The 20,950-nt window shown below is 42.8% G+C and overlaps 1 long non-coding RNA gene across 5 annotated transcripts in view; it reads right to left on the reverse strand.

Annotated features, from left to right (window-relative positions):
* Positions 1-2,855: 2,855 nt before the first annotated feature.
* Positions 2,856-20,950, reverse strand: part of LOC125307400 — a 37,829-nt gene continuing 19,734 nt past the window's right edge. For all 5 annotated transcript variants that reach the window (XR_007195707.1, XR_007195709.1, XR_007195712.1 and 2 more), the window contains exons 3-4: positions 14,655-15,547; positions 2,856-3,700 (exon numbers count right to left, since the gene is read on the reverse strand). This is a non-coding gene — a long non-coding RNA (uncharacterized LOC125307400). The remainder of the gene's footprint in view (positions 3,701-14,654; positions 15,548-20,950) is intronic.

The following is a 20,950-nucleotide window of genomic DNA, read 5'->3' on the forward strand; positions in this document are numbered from 1 at the left end:
GCATTAATGTGTTCAGGTGTTTTCCCATAAACTAGTTTGAATTTTGAGGCGAAGAAATGCCTCTAAGAATTAGCCTAGGTCTAGAAGACCTTGCCTACAGCAGCCTACGTTTATTAGACTCGCTCTTTAAATTCTTTTATTTCAAGAATTTCAAGAACTGTCAGCTGTGCATATCAAAATAATTCACCATTGAATAGAGTGTTTTACACGCTATCCTGTTTCCTTCCATACAGAAGACAAGGCTGCGTTTGCACGAGAGAGGCCACTAGGTGGCGGCGTGGAGCAGTCCTGGATGTGGACGTGGGTTCTGGCAGCATTGCTCCCTCATCTCTCACCATGGACTTGACCTTGACACTGAAGACCTGCAGCTGCCAGTGCTGTAGTCTGCTATATGTTTTTTCTTCAAATAATTCACATCATTATTAGTTTTACCGTACATTCCTCTTATAGGTTAGCCAATATCATACCAAACTATTTAAACACTGGCTTTTTTTGTCTTAATTTATTTTATTTAGGCCTATAAAAAAAATAAAAATGAAAGAACACTATTAAAAAACACAAAATTAAAGTTAAGAGTGGGAGAGGCTACTAGCTTCTATTAGTCAAGGAGAATATGCCTTGCCTCTAGTGAAAAACAAACTGAGAGCATAAGAGTCAGGTTGAATAGAGGTTGGGGGATGGTCACAATCACAAATACAGCGTGAGGAGGAGAGGTGATGGTGAATGCCGTTGCCATAGGTACCTGGAATGATGCCAGGTGACGAGAAGGCAGATTTGCATGTATTCTAATTTGTTCTGAGATGATTTAGTGCAGGCACATTGGAGAATGGAGCACAATACTGGACACTTACACTCTGCTTCCATCTCAGCTTTGAAAGGATGGAATTGAAATGTATGTGGCTGCCATTTGAGGCTTTATCAAAGGCTTTAAGCAGGATGTAGTGAATTGTAGGATGTAGTGAATTTGCAGAATTCAAATAAACAGGCTGCTGCCATAATTCTGCCTTTTCAAGCACAGGATACAGGCTACCACATGTTCAGACCAATGGTATGCCTACAACTAGGCTGGATAGACTATTGTTTAAATCAATTTTGTAAATTGGACCGAAAGACACTTTTGTGAAGCATAGCTGTATGCCTAAACTAGCCTTTGTGTGTTTGGTTAATAGGCTAGACCTAAATAAGATCATTTGGATCAGTTGTGAGATTACAGTAATGCTTAAATTACATTCCTCATGGCATTATACACATGAATGGGCATAGGCTAGCAAAGCCTACTGTAGGCTACACAGGAAGTGAGGTCATCAAGGGTCTTGGACAGGACTGGAGGTTTTCTATGAGGGCGGTTTCAAGGTTTGACGGAAAAGACATTTCTACATGTCGTGCAATCATGAATTACAGTGCAACCATATTTGACAGAAACACATAATTTTCCTTCTGCGTCCTGATCAACCCAAATATATTCTTGGTAGCAGCATTTAGCCTATTATGCTATTTTAAAGATTTCAGGTGATTCATAATTTTGATCCATAATATTGGCCTAATTTAGGCTATTTATCTAACAAGGTAAATATCCCAGATACATAAGATAAGTAAAATAAAAGTCAATAGTTCTGTTTACTGTCAAAAAAGAGCCTGCAATAGAGTGCAAAATAGCTGCCAAATTATTGGCAACGACGGGTAAAAAATTACAAGTGTCCTTGTGTACAAGTGAGCTTGTTTAATTAGCCTACTGACTGCGATTGCACATGGCATGATTGTTTAAAAATGTTCAGCTGAATAGGCTAAACAACCTGAGGCTACTTAGGCCTATCCTGACAACGAATTCACAGTGCTATTAAGCCAAAATTCTGACCCGAAAATGATCACGACATTTCCTCACAGTCAACCGCACTAACTCACCTCCAGCAGTTTTAATACAGAACTAAACTGAGGAGAATTCTCTACATTGGCATTTTAATCCGTAAAATCCCCTTCATAAAAATACGATTAAATTAACATGTAGATGTAGGCTACATTTAATAGACATTGGGTTATATCGGCAAGAAAACATTTCACTTTAAATAAAATATTTATTTTTAAAGACCATTATTTTAAATCTTGACGAATAGCCTATAGGGTAGGCCTAGGCCTACTTTCCCCCTCCAGACTGGACATGACGTTTAGCCTTTTTTAGGCCTAGGCTAGCCTTGGCTGATAGTGTTGGGATTACCTTAGAATGTCGTGGAATCATTGAAATCGTTTTTTTTTTCGTTGATATCATGCCTTTTCTGTAGGTTTACCTTCTGCTGTGTTAAATTAAATAACATAGCCTAATATTTCGTCAAGCCTTTAATATCTCAATTTTAGACTAAATTAAATTATGAAGCAGTTGGCTAATTGTGTCAGTGCTCTGATTTTTATGTGTTTGAAATAGACTGTTATTTATAGCCTTATCGAAAGAATCGGCATGATGAAGTCTCTTAAAAAGTGTTCAAAAGCTGAACATTGACATTGAGCCCACCGACTGTAAATTTCGCTACTGATGCGCCATTGGTTGAAAAATCATGTATCCTAACTAACTGTTCTGAAACAGTTAGGTCCTCGTCGTTCACTTGATTCTTTTAATTCACTCCAGTTAAACCGACAGCATTTGTTGGACGAACAGTTGCAGACTAATGAGATTATACATGCTAAACTTAACACAACAGTTACCACGCACTGCGCCTATATGTGGAACTTGGCACTGGCAAGAATGCATGACACACTGCACAGCTCCTGCAGGCGCGCACACACGCACACGCTCTCTCTCGCTCTCTAAATAATTACAAAGCGTTTCCCCCACCATATTAAGAAAGAAAATCAGATTCATAAGATTCCATTTTATGTCACTTTATTGATAAAATAACACAGATATATCACTTCAAAAAAGCAGTCAATTTTTTTAAATATAGCGTGAATGAAGAAAAATAATGTATTCGTCATTTAATATCAGTTACAATTACTTTAAAAAGGAGCACAAAAACATGCAAAGCAAATAGTAAACGACCACACAAATGACAGCAATAAAATGCTGTTAAGGAGGTGGTGTTTTTCTATCTTATGCCAGCTCCTTAGGTCCACAAAATGTAATATTGGGGTCAAATATCTGAATATATTGTGCCCACATTCTAGTAACAAAGAGCCTAATAATATGTGGATTCTGGAATATGATTTGGCTAAAATTAACTATATATAAATACTTCAAATTTCTGCTTTACTGATTACCTGATGGTTAATTATTTCATGAGAGATGTAGTATATCACTTACTTACCTTTACTTACCCATCTTTTCTGATGATCATCACCTCATCAACGAACCAACCAATTCATATCCAATACAGGACATTCCTCGGAATTGTGATTAGATTTAGAGGAAAGTGGAAAAACTGTTCATACATAGTAGATTCTTTAATGTATCCAGAGATGTTTGAGGCCAATACACAGATTGCCAGGTAGGAGTTCAGTACACAAAGGCATGTTTTTGTACATGTCTGGTCTTCTTCTTGTAAGCAGTTGGTATCCACCGTTTTTGTTGCAGTGCTGAGATGGTTGTTTAATGGAATTAGTGCATTCTTTCTGTGATAGTTTGCTGTAAAGTAAGAGACTTGGTGCTTTGTCATCTCTGCTCTGGTATAGTCCTCTCTGCATCTCCAGTGCCACCTACACTTTCCCAGCAAACCTGAAATAAACAGACAAAAAGACTCCAAATAAATCTCAAATACAAATAACAAATGCCATTTTAAGTGTGTCACATCTTTACAATTCTCAAGCGGTCCTCTCATGATCGAGTAGTGCTATTATCAAAAAGCACTTTAGAAAATCTGGGAAAGGCTAAATATATTTAATTATATGTAAGCAACTGTCATATAGCTTATAGTATGATTTCAACAGCACTTGAGCATGTCAGGACTTATGATAAAAATCAGGATGGAATGGTGTCTTGATTTAGAAAGTATTTATTGATTTAGAAAGACACTTATTTTCCATAATTTACATTAAAGAGTATCAAGACAGGAGCATGAAGAGTCCTTGCAGAAAACATGCAGATGTTTTCACTGATCATTTTGTCTGTCAGTGTGTCATTTTGTGAGGATATTTTTAATTTAAAGAATGGCTGTATCACATGTACAATTTTGGGGACCATAGATCTATGTAGCATTAGGGCTAGTGTGACCACTTCTTTAAGGAATGCTGCAAAAGTGATTCATTGATTTTTACTGTATAAAAGCACACACTACTACAAGTGCTTTCAGTGCAGTCCATTGTAATATTAGGAAATCAGCCATCAGGTTATTCACACACACACACACACGCATACACATATACAGTCTCTCTCTTGCTTTCTCTCTCTCACCCAAACACACACACACACACACACACACACACACACACACAGAGAGAGAGAGTGTGAGAGAGAGTAGCCTGTATTGTCCAAGGGATGACCAATGTGTCTTGAACAGGTTAGTAATCACATACAGAACAACTTTCTTTCTCTCTTTTGATCTTTTTCTCTCTTGCAAACATACATTGGGTACCCAAAGATGACCTCACAGTCTATGTCCACACACACACACACACACACACAGAATCTGGGTCCTCTTATTGACCCCATGTTCCGGTTGGTGTGAGTGTGCCAGAGAGGAAAGCAAATCCTATGGGACACTATTAACATCACCTCTGGGACAATGAAGATGCACACACACACACACACACACACACACGCACACACACAGCCAGACACAAGGCTAGACACGCTGAGTTTGGCATAAGGTCTATTCTAATATTCATGGCTTGTGTTGGCAAACGTTGGTAGAGCTCTAAGGTTGTGTTGGGTTGTGTAATGACTTGATCACTCACATGCTAACCCTTCTGAGGACGAGAATGCCACATTCAACTTCCTCACTCCCCAATAGCTCTGGCGATTGTTCAGAAGCACAGATACACTTTATTTCCTTTCATTTGTCAAATGTGACTCCGTGCTCCCCAGATTAATCCAAACATCCTTTTCAGTGTAACATAGTGCCAATTTAGACATTTTACCATTAGCCTTTTTGAAGCCAGACAATTTGTTTTATGAATATGTTTTACCTTCATATTGTCTGCCAGATTAAGATTTTATTATATTTCAATACCATTGAACACTAAACTAAATTCTACCCTCTGTAATGTGTCAAATGTCTTGAAGCTTTAGAGAGCTTCAGAGAGCTTTCTTAGTGTTTTCCAAATGATTTGACGACACATAATGTGTGTGTGATTAGGGTGTCTAGGTTTTAACTGTAGAGGTCTCCCTGTCGCAGACAAGACAGCAGGTCAGACAGAGCCTATTCACACACTGCTGCAGGCGTGTATCATTAAGATAATGTATTCAGTATTAAGAGGAGGGAGCAGGAGTGTGTCTGGGCGCACTGTGTGTGTGTGTGTGTGTGTGTGGGGGGGTGAATTAGTCTGGAAGGGGCAGAGGAAGAGACTGGGGGTAGCTGAGTTTGGGGTGGGGGTTGTTGGGGTGTCTGGATGGGTGAAGAGGGTCTGGGGAGCGTCTGAGGACAGGGTAGGGTGTTGAGGAAATCTGGAAGGTTCTCCAGACCAGTGCACTGGTGGACCATAAGAACCAGTGGCAGACTGGGGGGTTCCCCATCCACTAGAACCTAGAACATAGACCACACACACCCCAGCAAATGAAAAGCCGTGAGAAAGGCCCAGTGAAAAAAATGTGAACATATGTTTTGGCCATGAACTTGAACTTGGCACGGCATGATATTTAGTTACAATTCTGATTTCCAAGTCCAAGCACAGTGCTGGACAGAATGATTAGAAACGGATTAAAACACACACACACACACACACACAGATATTATTTGGAGAAAAGCTATTTCTTTCTGTGTCTTTTTACCTCAGTGGATATTGTGTCTGTGCAACAAAGCTGTGGGCCTCATTCAGAATACATGTCATTGGATCACACCTTACATGAATTAAGTGATTGTGCGAGAGCTGCAGTGAATGGGTGGCCCCAGACACCAGTGAGCCAATAGCATGAGGCACTGCCTCTGCCGTAGCCAATGGGAACCAGTGGGAGTGGAGGGGAGTGAAGGGTCACATGCTGCCTGACAGACAACCCCCTGTATGGAGGGCTCATGTACGGCTTCAAATCCTAAAGCCAACTTAATGTACACACATTTCCATAGAGATATATTTTTATAGCACTAGTGGCAGAAGGAGAAAAAAGTAAGAGTGACAATAAGGATGAGAGAGAGAGAGAGAGAAAGAGAGAGAGAGAGAGAAAGAGAGAAAGAGAGAAAGAGAGCTAGCCTCCTGAGCTACATATTTTAGTGAGAGGCTCCATGCTCCAAAGATACTGTACAAAGACAACCAACCACAACTGAAACACCTCACTAAGCCGCACGCACGCACACACGTTCAGTGTTGGGTCAGATTACTTTGAAATGTAATCCATTACAGAGTACAGACTACACACCAATTTTTGTAATCAGTAACGTAATCCATTGGATTACAAAAATAATGTAACGTAATTTGAATACTTTTGGATTACTTTTGGATTACTTCAAAATAAAAAACTCAAAAATTAAATAAATTGAATGAAAAAGACAGAGCTTACAAATACATTGAATAAAACAGGGCTTACAGATAGCAAGCGGCACTTGCTGCGCTTGCTGCAAGGTTGTGTTGGGTTGAGCGAATGGCCCAAAGATTTGTGTTGTGGTAATGCTATTTCTGCTACTTTATAGTACACATGTAGCCCCCACTTCCCCTTTTCAACACAAATTGTGTGTTCATGTCTAAACCTCACTCCTGATCTGGGTCATGGCACCAATGCCTTGTGCTGATTTGCATGGCTCAGCCCTGCACTCGCCCGGACTCAAACCACAAACAGCAGCACCTTGGATTCGAGAGTCAAGTGTACTAACAATCGAGCGAAACATTGGGGGGTGTCCTCATTTTGGCCAATTTCTCCTCACTTTATAGATAACTTGTCCTCCTTTTCAGAGTCTGGTTGGTGGTCACCCTAGTTATGCGACATTATAGCACACATGTATGTAGCCTTATACTTCCCCTTTTAAGCACAAATTATGACTATCAACTGGTCTTGTATTTCTGCACAGAACCACTCAAGTGGAAAAAATAGGCGTCCATTTTATTCTCTAGCTGGGTCGCAGTTGGGTGTGCTAAAAGGCAATAACCCCTTAAATTATGACTTCTGGCAAGTTTTGTCCAAATAAATGACAGATTGAGACTTATAACCATCAATAATATAACCATCAACACATTTAAGGCATCTTGCTGTTAAAAAAGATGGCAATTACAAAGCATGATTATCACATATACTGTAGCGTGACCCGTGTTATTTGAATGAGGGGCCCCATTTAGATATCAGGGTGAATAATATATTCAGGCCCTATTAAGACATATCACATAACATAACCTATGTTATTTGACTGAGGGGCTCTATTCCGATATCAGGGCTGGAGAACATAGTAGTGACTTCACACAGAGTTTTGGGTTTGGGATCCCTGAACACTTGGGCCCCTGGGCCTAGGTCCATTAGGCCCGTTCAGTAATCCATCCCTGCTCATAAGTTTGCCTGTTTAGATATGTTGAATTGTTTTGGAATTCCTGGTGAGTGATATTCCATATGTAGTCTTATTTGAGTTTTAATAGCCTACAGGAAATGTTTGGGATAAAAAAGCTGATTTAGAAAGTGTCCCATGCCCCATTGAAAAAAGTATTTTGAGTATTTTCAAAATACAAAAATACAGTATTTTATTTTGATACATTATGGCTACAGTATTTTGTAGTTCATTTTGATACATTTAAAAAGAGAGTATTTGGTATTTTATTTAAAAATAGGCTACATCCTGATGTATCTTTGCCCATCCCTGTATGTATTGAAACACATTAACAAAATGTAATCAAGTATATCAAAATGTCATCTTAGACAATGTAACTATAATCTGATTACACATTTTTCTTATGTAATCTGGTCTGATTATAGTTACTTGTTTTTTGTAATCTGATTACATAATCCAGATTATCAGTTACTACCCAACCCTGCCACACACACACACACACACACACACACACACACACACACACACACACACACACACACACACACACACACACACACTATGTTCTATGTGTAGAACAAACAGAGATACCCATCATTGTAGTTTGAAACATTACATCTAACACTGCATTTCACACATAATGGAAATCAGCTTTTGGATTGGATTGCTAACTCATTTATTAAGGCTATTGCATAACTGTAACATGAGAGAGAGAGAGAGAGAGAGAGAGAGAGAGATGAGGGCAAAAGAGATAGAGAAAACTCCCATAGGGGACTAGAATGAGGACACTGTCTATAATGAGGGCAGTTTATAACTCAGTATCAGCAACCTCTTTCCACATACTCTCTCTTTCCCTCTCTATCTCTCCCCCCCACACACACACACACACACACACTAGCCTGGGAATATCCATACAAACTTTCGGCAAATTTGGGATTTGCTTTGCAGGTCCGTCTGGCCAAGAAGTCATTGAAACCCATTTCCAATGTCCCTAAAACATAGGCACGCAAATGCAACCGCTAATCCAGCATGGACACGTATTTCTTTGGAACTGAGTAAACAACTGCATTTAAAAGCTTCGTTGACAAGATTTCTACACTTTTGAAACAATTTTAGAAATTAATTTTCTAAAATTTAGAAGGTAAGAGTTTAATGTACCAATTTAAGTTTAATTTCACTGCTAGTTACACCCCTGCTGGAAGTCGTAAGTCAATGAGCCTTTTCCAGACTCGCTCCCAATTGTACAATTGTGACTTTCTGGGGGTTCCCAGTCTACACACACACACTCACAGTATCTTCCTTTCTATTTATTCACAGAAATAATCTGAATTTAGTCTGTCAAGAAGCAAAGGTTATGTTTACGTAAAATACAATGATTATCCCATGAGTGTTTCACAACACTAATCTGGCTCTCACTGACAAATATGTTTGTAATCTTCTTCAGTTCAAATGTGTAGATGTACACACACACACACAAAATACTGGAAATCAAATTTACCCCCCCTCTCTCTGTGTGTGTGTGTGTGTGTGTGTGTGTGTGTGTGTGTGTGTGTGTGTGTGTGTGTGTGTGTGCACGATATGTGAATGACAACATAAAAAAGGTTCAAATAAAAAAGTAAGAGAAAGTGAAGAAAAGAGAGAGATGGACAGAGTGACAGGAGGGAGGAGGCTGGACTCAGCGGGGTCCAGAGAACTCCAGCTGAGCAGACATTTTGTTGACACGGCAACAGAGTCTCAAGCACCATTCGGACGGACAGTTTCATCTGAGTGGAGGAATGAGGAGGAGAGGAGGGGAGCGTGTGAGACAGAGAAGAAAGAAAAAAAAAGAGAGAGAGACCAAGACAGAGTGAGACTCACAAAAGTAGTGCTACTAAGCTTTATTTCAGCATAGGCTGACACGATTAGGCTTGAGAGGGAGAGAAAGAGAGAGAGAGAGAGCAAGAGAGTGAGAGAGGTACCATATTCACCATGAGAAGGGGTGGACAGGTCTATTGAAGTGATGTGTGGAGGGGGGGGGGGTGTCTCTTTCTGCTAAGCAAATGAAGCTGAAACAGCATAGTATAAAGGAGTGCACCCCTGTGACGGAGTGTACCTTCTCAGCCATTCTAGCGCATCCTCTCTGGGTGAGGTAATGCATACGCCTCTTAAAGGGGCTCTAGGAGAGAGGTGCTGCTCCAAACCACACATGCTTCACAACAAAGGAACACAAATCTTTATCCGCTTTTTGTGTCGGGAGAGAAACGACCCACCCAGAGGTTCGTTCTCATGATCTGACTCGAGCATAATTGTTTCAGATTTTGGTCCTTATTAAAATAAAGAAACACCATCAGTAGTATAAGTACAAGGAAACAGCTTGACAAAATTGGCACATGGGTCCTTCTCCTCTGCATTAAGAGTGCATACGTCACCTCTAATTACTAGCCATATTTGTTTTCCGTCTATACAAGTCTGAGAAAAATCAACAAGATGTAGATATTGTGGAAAAAGGAGCTCAATCAGTCCTGACACCTGGAGTTTTAAAATAGCCCATGATTTAAAATAAACCCATGATTGGCCTTCTCTGCTCAGTCATGTACAGGAACAAAGACTACTGGGGAACGCTACAAAAAAAATCTATTTCTGCTCTGCTATGAGCCAGCACACACACACACACACACACACACACACACACACACACACACACACACACACACATTCTTGCATGGCAAAGTCTGAAGCTCTGTTTGCCACACAATTTCCAGCTGATTTTCATCAGTGCTGTACAACACAACACAGCAGCCAGTCAAACAGAACGATGATAATCGCTAAAAAAAAAAAAATCAAGCACTTCAACTCAAGCACTTCAATCTCTCTCTCTCTCTCTCTCTCTCTCTCTCTCTCTCTCTCTCTCACACACACACACACACACACACACACACACACACACATAGATGGAGTCAGAACAAAAAAGTGCAGTGTCAATCAGGAAGCCATGCTCCTTAAGACAAAAACGTGGTGGGTTATGTCATCTTGACACCTCGCCACCACGAGAACTGCCATGTCAAATAAAAGAGGCCCTACTATCTGGCAGTCTACATGGCATTAGCAGACGAGTGGGTGGGGTGGGTGGGTGAGGGGTGGACTGCAGTCGGCCCTAAAAGCCCTCGCTACTCTCTTCCACCCAGACGGCTGCCTGGACTTCAGCACACAATAAGTACCCACACTGGTTCATTATCACATGGCAACCACGTATTTGCATTCGTTTCTCAGACAACCAGACCCCCTCTCTCTCCCAGCCCTCACCCCTCCTTTGACCTTGACCTATGGGGTCCTTCTTCACCTGCTGCAGAGGCATTATGGGCCCTTTAGCTGTCTCGCCGCTGCCCGGCTGCAGGGCACATTTTTGGGGTGTTCCCACGCTCCACGACAGACCACCCCACCCCACCCCCACTGCACTTCACCCATCCCCACGTCAGCCGCCCCAGCTGCACCCTGCCCCAAGTGCTGGGGAGCACTGCTAGAGCTGCAGCCGTGACGGGCGGGTGGCGGGATATTCATATACTGCAATGTGGGGCCTCTCCGCCTGCTTTGTGTCTGTGGGTCAGATGGCTGTCTGGGTTACCCTACGATCAGTCAGACCAGCTCTGGGGAGTTCACAGGAGTTCACGTTCAAGACGGTCCTGTGTGTGTGTGTGCGTGTGTGTGTGTGTGTGTGTGAGAGAGAGAGAGTGTGTGTGTGTGTGTGTGTGTGTGTGTGTGTGTGTGTGAGGGGCTGTCTCTTGGTGTATGTATATGTACACATGGCTTTGAATGAGGTTTCCTTAATATTCCAAAAAAGTAGGCACACGTAAATTTCTTGAAAAATAAAAACATTTTGTTTTGTCTAATCACGGTTGTATACCATGGTTTTTGATAGTATTGTGGCATTGATTTCATGGCATGGGATTTGATAATAGCAACATTTCCTTCATTTGATTGAATATTTCGACAGCTAAATCACCTAATGTATCTATAGGTAGTTATATAGAAGCCACTGGTCTATGGAGAGTTGGGGGTCTACAGATCTCCATATCCTCTCATCCACCACTCCACTATTCCCTCACTAACTCCATTGTCATGTGCATGTCATTCAGGTCTCCATCAGAACCCGCCCGCATCCACCCACCCCACTAGCACGTCATTCAGACCTGAGCTGCCTCACAATGCACAGGGTTTCAGATTCGGCCAAAAGCAGTGATTTAAGAGTACAGATGTGTGTCTAGCCACTGAACTAAAGTCCCGTGTCTCCTTTTTTTTTAGAAAAAAGCATGGAGCGGTCCAGTCATTCACCCATACATCCATGTCCTCCACCCAATCACAGACACACACACACGCACCCACACAAATACATCCCTCCACTCATGAACTAACATTGACGCTACAGTGTGACTGTTCTCTGTGACTTATGATTCTTAGTTTCCTCAGCGTTTGCTTCTTCTTCCTGCTGAAAAGGGATAGGCTAAGAGTGGCCCATGCCTTGAGCTGATTGGCTGCGTGCTGCCTCCATATTTCCTTTGTGTACAGGAGAGATGCATTGTGAGGTATCACATAACCAGGCTACTGCTGGGCCACACAGTGGGCACACACGTACACGCATGAGAGAGAGGCTGCCCCGCTGTTTGCCTGCGCATAAATCAGAGCGAGTCGCTACCCAGCCGTGAATGCTAAATCGCCCGTTGATTACAGTTTTTGGCTCCCACGCTTTTTTGTCTCTCTCTGCTATCACTGGTTAGGCTTACGAGTCACCGTGACAATGCATCTGTTTAAAATGATGCATGGACATATGGGGCCACCCCCAACTCGTCCAGACTAAATATGCAAATGGCACCCAGCCACACATGGACACATACGCAGAGCCAGACACCATTCATTGCCTGATATCCCCAGATCCACCCCTCCCGCTCAAACCCACCCAACTTTAATGGCTTCAGTCCTGGACAGACCCCCTCACCCCCCACAACCCATCTCCAGCTCTCCGCATCTTAAGAACGAAAGCGTTCACAGGGCTTATACCTCCTCTTTTTCTCTTACACCAGCCAGCCACACACACACACACACACACACACACACACACACAACTCTATTCCAGTGTGTACTGTGTGCCGTTTCACACAGATAAAACCTTATTGCAGCAGATTGATTTCTTTTGACATGGTGGCATGCATTAAGTATTTGGTTATGTTTGCATTTTCCACGTCCAGTATAGACCATAACGGCAGTTTGGGTGTATATCAGCTACCATTCAGTAGATACAATTACTTTTAGCTAACTTGATTCTGTCTTAACTGACTATTGTGTGCTAAACAAAAAGGGATAGATCAGCTGATGCTACACATGCGGACCCACAACACAGACCACACACACACACACACACACAGAGATAGAGAGATTAGAGAGAGAAAGAGAGAGATGAAGGTAAAGGTATCTTTTAAATTTAGATTTTTTAAACATCCCTCAAACACAACCAGGTCTGTGGAAAATACACAAAACTGAGTTTACAGAGATGATGGAGATTCTGCTGCAGCACAGCAAATACAAACCAGTTTGAGAGGATGTTAATTTCTCCATCATTAACATCATCAAATCCCTCTCCCTACTCTTCATAAACACAGAGACAAGCTCAGTAACATCTGGGCAAATACAAACACCTGTACCCACAACACACCCATACATTCTCTCTCTCTCTCTCTCTCTCTCTCTCTCTCTCTCTCTCTCTCTCTCTCTCTCTCTCTCTCTCACACACACACACACACACACACACACACACACACAGATTTACATGCTATCTGAGCAGCCGAACACACAGATGAGCACGGCACATATTCGCTGAGCTGAAAGCACACAGCAGAAGGATGAGCTATTTATATACGGACTGCCCCACTTTTAAAAACACACATGCAGATGGGTCTCCATCTCTACACATACAGCAGAATTTACACAAAGAACTGCTGCATTTAACATCTAAGGTCAAGACACACACACACACACACACACACACACATGCATATGGCACCGTTAGATAGACAGGAAAAGCATCCTCATTACCCTTCTGCCTTAGACCTACAGATGCCTCTGAAACACTGTTATTACACTGAACATGCAGAGGAGAGAGAGAGAGGAGAGGAAGAGCCGCCAAGAAGACCGTCTCGCTTTTTTATCTCCTGCCATGTGATTTGCATGTGGACGCCGTGTCCATGAATGATGCACCCTCCCTCATCTCCAACCACATACCAGCTAAATCAATGCATATGCAAATGCAATTAGTGCTGATTTGCATGGCATCAACAGCTGCACAGATGGCAAGCGAACACAGGAGGCGGGACGCCGCCATCTTTTGGAGGGAAACAGGCAGGGATCGCTGGGGCAGCCATTTTAGCAGTTGCCATGGCACTATGTGCCCAACAGCTGCCAAGCACCCAGCTAGTGCTAGCATGCCAGCCCATTAGCTTGAGTTACAAACTAAAGACTCCAGTACAGTGTCACTGACAGAGCACCGTGTATCTCATTTGTTTCTGCTCATGTGTATACCACAGAGGAATGCTTGATTTGATGTGTGGATGGTATTAAGACATTGGATGTGGTCAGTCTATGGCTATTCTCTCCTCAATTATCCTCCTAAAACATGGAGCTAGCTGGTGCAATGCTAGCTGGTGCGCTATTGTCTACTGTCACACCACTGCAGCTCCACCCTTAGCATAAGCCCTGTGTTGTATTGAGCCCTGAATGTAAGGACACAAGCTGTCTCCTATGCGTCCTCTGTCCTGCCCATACAACATGGCGAGGTACAAAGGACAGATGGCGAATGGCCTTGTAGTATCATTTGGGCTACATATCACACTGTAACAAAGCAGGTGTCTCAGATGCAAAGTAGCGTTTTTGTTTCATGGAGGAGGTACATGACAAACATCCACCCTGCATCTCCATTCTCTACCCTGCATTCGTTCTGGTACTGGAGATCGGTTTGGGGCTTTTCGGCTGACTGATGACATGATTTACTGTTACTGTCGTGTGGAAGCATTGCCCTTTCCTTACCTCATACTGTAAAAGCTTCTGTCGGTCATCCTGTCCTCGGTCTGGTCAGTACTGAGTGGTGCTCTTGGACACTACTCTGGGCAGGTGATTTTCTGGGTGGACTTCTGGATTCTTCGTGATGGTTTGAGGTTTGGTCGTCCAGTAGAGCAACTCTCACAAATAGGTTCAATCTCAGTGTGAACTCTAACACTTGGGTGCCCCCCGGGGAGAACTTGGGGAGTTTATTTCTGGAGTGTTGTTTGTGTGTGTTAGTTTTTAATTGCCAACACACATTTTCAGGATGCATTATAAATTTTACAAAAACCGAACAACTTTTTCCAAAAGCAAATGTGGATGGTTACAGAGCTGATCATAGAAAATGCCTTTGGCGAAGTCTTCAACACTACACAAAGACCGATTTGGGAGTATGTGTTCTCAAGTTTCTGTGTGTGTGTGTGTGTGTGTGTGTGTGTGTGTGTGTGTGTGTGCACACTTCTCCAGTCTAGTGAGTTGGTGTGTGTGTGTTTAGCAGCAGCGTGCTCTAGAGGTCTTGGGGTCTTCTGCGCTGGAGGCTACAGTTGAGCAGTGTGGTGGAGGCCCCTCTCTCCGTATTGATCTCTGCTGCTCCACCGCTCCACATGGGTGGGGAGCTGCGGGGATCCAGCTGCACCTCTGCAGCCCACTGAGGGAGCTCCTCGCTTGGCCTCCAATCTGCGAGCGGGCCCTGGCGATGCCGCGGTCGGGCTGGAGGCAGGGAGAATGAGAGCCTCCTGCGGTCCTGGACGACTAAGCCAAGCTCCAGGTGCCGCCCTGCTCTCAGCCCTCCACCCTCCACCTCTCCACCTCTCCGTCTCCCTCCTGGTTCTAGCCTTTCCTCCCACTCTGTCCTTTCATCCTCCTCTTCATTCTTCATTCTGCAGAGAAAAAGAAACACAGAAGGGTTTTCATTTAGTTCACCTTTAACTCTGAATTCAACATGCATGCATAGAAATATACAGAGCAGGCATGGAACAAGAACATATCGAGAAGCTGCAGAATGTATTTGTCCACTTTGCCTTAGTAACATTAAGATGAGATTTATTTTTGGCACATGATTACATGTTTACTTAATGGAGAGTAGTGTTAAATAATGTCTCAAAGAAACTGAAGAGGCTTGAATGACTGAATACATTTTGTAGATCTTTTACTATTTAGTTATCTATGTATTTTATTTCCCTGCTCTCTTTTCAGTTGCATTAGAATGTTAAAATTCAACATGTCTCCCATAAACCCATGTCTCCCAATTTTTTCTTTTCCCTCCTTGCCTCCTGGTCTGACCAATTTGGGAGAGAGCATTATGTGAAATTATTGAAATGGGCCCTGCATCCTTTTCTCATGTTAATAGGGGTTGGCTACATTCCTTCAAGGGGGCCTCCACTGCTTTTGTCCTATAGGAGCTGAAAGAGGGGGTGCACAGGGGTGCCCCTGAACAAACACAGAGTGAGGGTACACCCCAAACAAAAATGAGAGACATAAAGTAAAGAGATTTAGAGTTCTGGACATAAGAGGGTATCTGTATGTGTTTGTGTGTGCGTGTGTTTTGGGGACAAAAGTGTCTACTCTAAGGTCTGAGGGTATGAGTATGTTTACTGTGTGTCTACTCCAAGGTCTGAGGGTATGTGTATGTGTACTGTGTGTCTACTCTAAGGTCTAAAGGGTATGAGTATGTTTACTGTGTGTCTACTCTAAGGTCTGAGGGTATGGTATGTGTATGTTTACTGTGTGTCTACTCTAAGGTCTGAGGCTATGGTATGTGTATGTTTACTGTGTGTCTACTCTAAGGTCTGAGGGTATGTGTATGTGTATGTGTACTGTGTGTAAGTGTGTATGTGTACTGAGAAGCCATGAGTGAGCTGAACATCTATGATAGCACAAGCACTGCTGCAGTCACCGCTAACTGAGCTGAACGTCTATGATAGCACTGCTGCAGTCACCGCTAACTGAGCTGAACGTCTATGATAGCACTGCTGCAGTCACCGCTAACTGAGCTGAACGTCTATGATAGCACTGCTGCAGTCACCGCTAACTGAGCTGAACGTCAACTGAGCTGAACGTCTATGGTAGCACTGCTGCAGTCACTGCTAACTGAGTTGAACGTCTGTGATAGCACTGCTGCAGTCACTGCTAACTATCTCATTGTAGTGGCCAACACACAATGAGACTTCAGTATGCATCTCGCTAGAACACAACCACATGCACACATGTTTCTCTGCACCAAACATCTCTCTCTCTCTCTCTCTCACACACACACACACACAGACACACACACACACAGACATCATCAGGTCACTGAAATGGTTAGCTCACCACGGACCACCAAGCGCAACAATACACACACAATGACATGTGTTGTGCTATTCATACTAGTCTGGATAGATGGATGGATGGATGAATTCATGGATGGATGGATAGATGGAAGGATAGTAGGGGTATAGAGATGGAGGCCTATAAGATGAAAATCAAACAAGATGGAGATAAAAGACTGAGTTTGTCTTTCTGTCATTTCTGAAAAGGGGTGCTAGGCCCCTGGCAAGAGAGGGGGTGGGGAGAAGGTAGCAAGTGTGTGTGTGTGTGTGTGTGTGTGTGTGTGTGTGTGTGTGTGTGTGTGTGTCAGCTCCAAGTTCAGGTCCACTGACACAAGGTCATGGGAGAGTAAGGGGAGAATAGCTAGTGCCTATGTCATTGAGACTCCTGAATGACAATCCAACTATACTCAAGTGCCTACCACCCTGCCCTACTCCTCTCACTGCCTGCACACCACAATCTCATTTATGAATTCTGGTGGGATTTTGTTACATTTTACACTTACACAAGTATAAACTAATACAAAAAAATCTATCAAGGATGTAGCATTTCTTGTTTTAGAACTAATTTATTTTATAAAACATGCTAAATATTTTATTATTTACAACAAAGCAAAAACAGAAATAAAGTTGACTTGTCACACTATGACAAATTAAGGTCTTCATTCTGCGGCGTTATCGCAAAAATGAATTAGTTAATAAAATGGGCAAGACAGAAATTAATAGAAATACAGTAGATAGAAATTAAAGGCAAGATATCCGAGTGAGGTTTGCAGTGGAAGTTTTCAGCTCAACTGAACATAATAAAGCCTTGCCAATTAGCGAGTTAATTAAACCAGAGAGAGAGAGAGAGGGCGAAGGAAATGAGAAGTTGATGAGAGGCTCTGGGGAAGACAGAGAGAGAGCAGCACAATGGTAAAGGAAGATTGGTAATCAGTACTGATATTCAACTATAGCAAAAAAAAAATCAGCTCTTTTATCTGAATGGGATCTGATAAAGAGTGGAGAGAGTGGGCAGAGAGAGAAAGCAAAGTTTTGGGTTCCATTGAGCAGTATGAGGATCTGTGCTGTTCTGGCTATAGAGTGACTCTCCCTGCCTCTCCCAAACGCACAAACAAATGCACCCATACACACTCTGTCATGATACAGAACACTATGCACTTGAAATTATAAGAAATATTTTCATACATGAAAATATATATGAAGCAGCAATGCTGAACTGGTTCTATTCAATACATCTGAGGGAACAAACATCTTGGATAATGTTAATAACATCCTGTTTTTCAAATGATACATATATTTTGTAAATGTTTTCTTCGTGTCTGCCAGACGAGGTGTCCCCGCATAAGGTGGCCCACCCTACACAAGCCCAGCGTTATTTGTTTTTCCCCTTCTTGACTCGCACAATTTGTTACCATGGAAACAACCTGTCCTCTTCTTTGCTGCTCTCTCTCTTTTCAGGCCTGAGGTGGGACTCCAATGGAGGGAGAGAGAGAGAGAGAGAGAGAGAGAGAGAGAGAGAGAGAGAGAGAGAGAGGGGAGAAAGAGAAGGATAAGGAGAGGAAGATAGAGTAAGGGAGATAAGGAGGAGGATATTGTCTTGTCCTCTCTTCTGTGTGTTGCTTAACCCTTACGTGTGGTGGTGTCATGTACCTGCAGCTTTCTGCAGAATACAAATCTTACAGTCCCTCAATTCTTGAAAGAGTAAAAACTAATCGGAATCCCGAAATGGTTCTGTATATAATAAAGGCATACATAAAAGAACGAATTCAACATGCAATGTGCAGAATTGGTCTCTCTAAAATCATGCATTTTTACCAATGACCTCTCCTGTGCACACACACACACACACACACACACACACACACACCCCTCCCATTCTCTTTAGGTCTGTAGTCTTTAGTACTCCACTGTATCCTTGTCTGTCTGTGTGTAATGGTCTGAGTGGGTCCTATCTACTCAGCCTACATCTGCGTTGAGGGAGATGGGTGACACAAACACCCCCTGCCAGGATGAGGGAGAGACACCACCTCTCTACCAACAGGAGGGTGGGTACCGACCCCCGTCCGTCCGTCCGTCCACCGTCAATGGTACCGGGCCCTTCATCTTCTCAATTACAGAAGACAACAGAGGGCCAAGTCCCAAACCACAAACCACTCACTCACTCGCTCGGTCTCCCACTCGCCCTTTCCCGCACTACTGCGTCTGACTAGCGTGGTTGCGGTGGGGATGGAAAAAAAATGTTCTCTTTGGAGGAGCCCAGAAGCAGCAGCACTAGAGGCGGGGAGCAGGGGAGTCATTTGGAAGACGGACCAGTGAAATGAGAAGTGTCAGGCTGACAGAAATAGCTGCAGGAGAGCTAAAGGAGAAACAGAGGCCTGGAGGGACAGGTAGGCAGACAGCCGCACTGGAATCCTCTGGGCTGCTCGAGACAGGAGGGGAGAGAAAGAGAGAGAGAGAGAGAGAGAGAGAGAGAGAGAGAGAGAATTCTGCCATGCTACCCTTTCTCTTCCTTTAAAACCAGAACCATTTTTTATACATATCATTTATTTAACTCTCTATTTATTTCTCTTATTTCTCTATTGTAAAAGATATCCAGAAAAGGGAGTCAGTTAGTTGATAATAATGGTGAAGTACATGCATATGGATATATTTGATGCTTTGAAATAATACAATCTTAAAATCTTAGCTTTTAAGGAAGATTTAAGAATAAAATAAAAATGCAGTACAGTAACCAAAATATAACCATCTTAAGCCCCTAAACTCAAGAAGCAGAGGCTTCAGAAGCATCCTTCCTCAACTTCACTGAATAATGTAAATAGCCACTACAGGTCCTCACAGTTTATTGAGTTCTAAAAAGAGCCCATTTAAGAGCTGCCTTCACCAGAATCACTTCACTACACAGTCTGATGATGACACATAGCCATTGTGAAGACAAACGATATTTAAACATGTAGCAAAGTAATATCTGTGATATGTTTGAAAAACTGTGTCAACTCGCTCAATTAAAAGAGACAATCAATTAACAAAATGAAAAAGCAGGATCATGTCTTGCCTGGATTCTCTTTTGACAAATAATTGTTCACTCACAGAAATGAGTGTCTGTCAGGCTGTCAGACATAAAAATGCACTGAAGGAGCCTTGCACTTTTAATTCTGCTCACGGCAGGCAACAATGAGCCTGCAAACGCATCTGCGAGACATGAATGGAGAAAAGCAAGCTGGAGAGGCCGGCATTTAGACAGCAGCAGTCTCCTCTAACATAGTATATTAACAAGCTATACACTCTCACACAATGCACTCCCTGATTGCCACAATGCTTCCTCACATTGAACTAATTAGAGGCAGCCCTCCCCTCCACCGGTGTCTCCTGAATTGGATGAAAGGAACAGGAGAAAGAGGGAGGGAAGGACGGAGGGAGGAAAGGGATGCAAACAGGAGGAGGTGAATAGGAAGAAAAGGAACGCGAGGGGAAAGCAATGTGTTTACTCAAAGGCCAAGGCTTGTGTCTGAGTTCCAGAAGCATAAAGAAGTGTAAACAAGGCTTGGGGGAGCTAATTGAGCGTGAGACCACTCTGGGCTGGGCTTTCTGCTGGGGACCGTAAAAGGAGCAGGAACATAAAGCTGCAGCCGGTGTTTCAACTCCAGCTGGAAACCGGTTGCACTACACGTTATACAGACATGTCAGGCCCCTCCTTCTCTGCAGTGTTATGCTGGATGGTATTCCACCAGATGGAATTATGAGGAGCAAGAGATTAATTAGGACGCCTGTCTGGGCCAGTGTTATTGAAGTGCCATCTCATCACTGCTCATTAGTGGTGACATTTTGTTTGAGACTCACACTGTTGCTAGCAAATAAATAACATCCGTTTATAGACTAATCAGTTGCAACAAAATGAGACTACTTGATATTTTGAGACTTCTAAAACTATTCTTTGTGGTGGGCTTTTCGTTTCTAGTGAAGTTTCTTGTTTAG

The sequence above is a fragment of the Alosa alosa genome, chromosome 1, assembly GCF_017589495.1.
Source record: "Alosa alosa isolate M-15738 ecotype Scorff River chromosome 1, AALO_Geno_1.1, whole genome shotgun sequence".
Classification (NCBI taxonomy): domain Eukaryota; kingdom Metazoa; phylum Chordata; class Actinopteri; order Clupeiformes; family Clupeidae; genus Alosa; species Alosa alosa.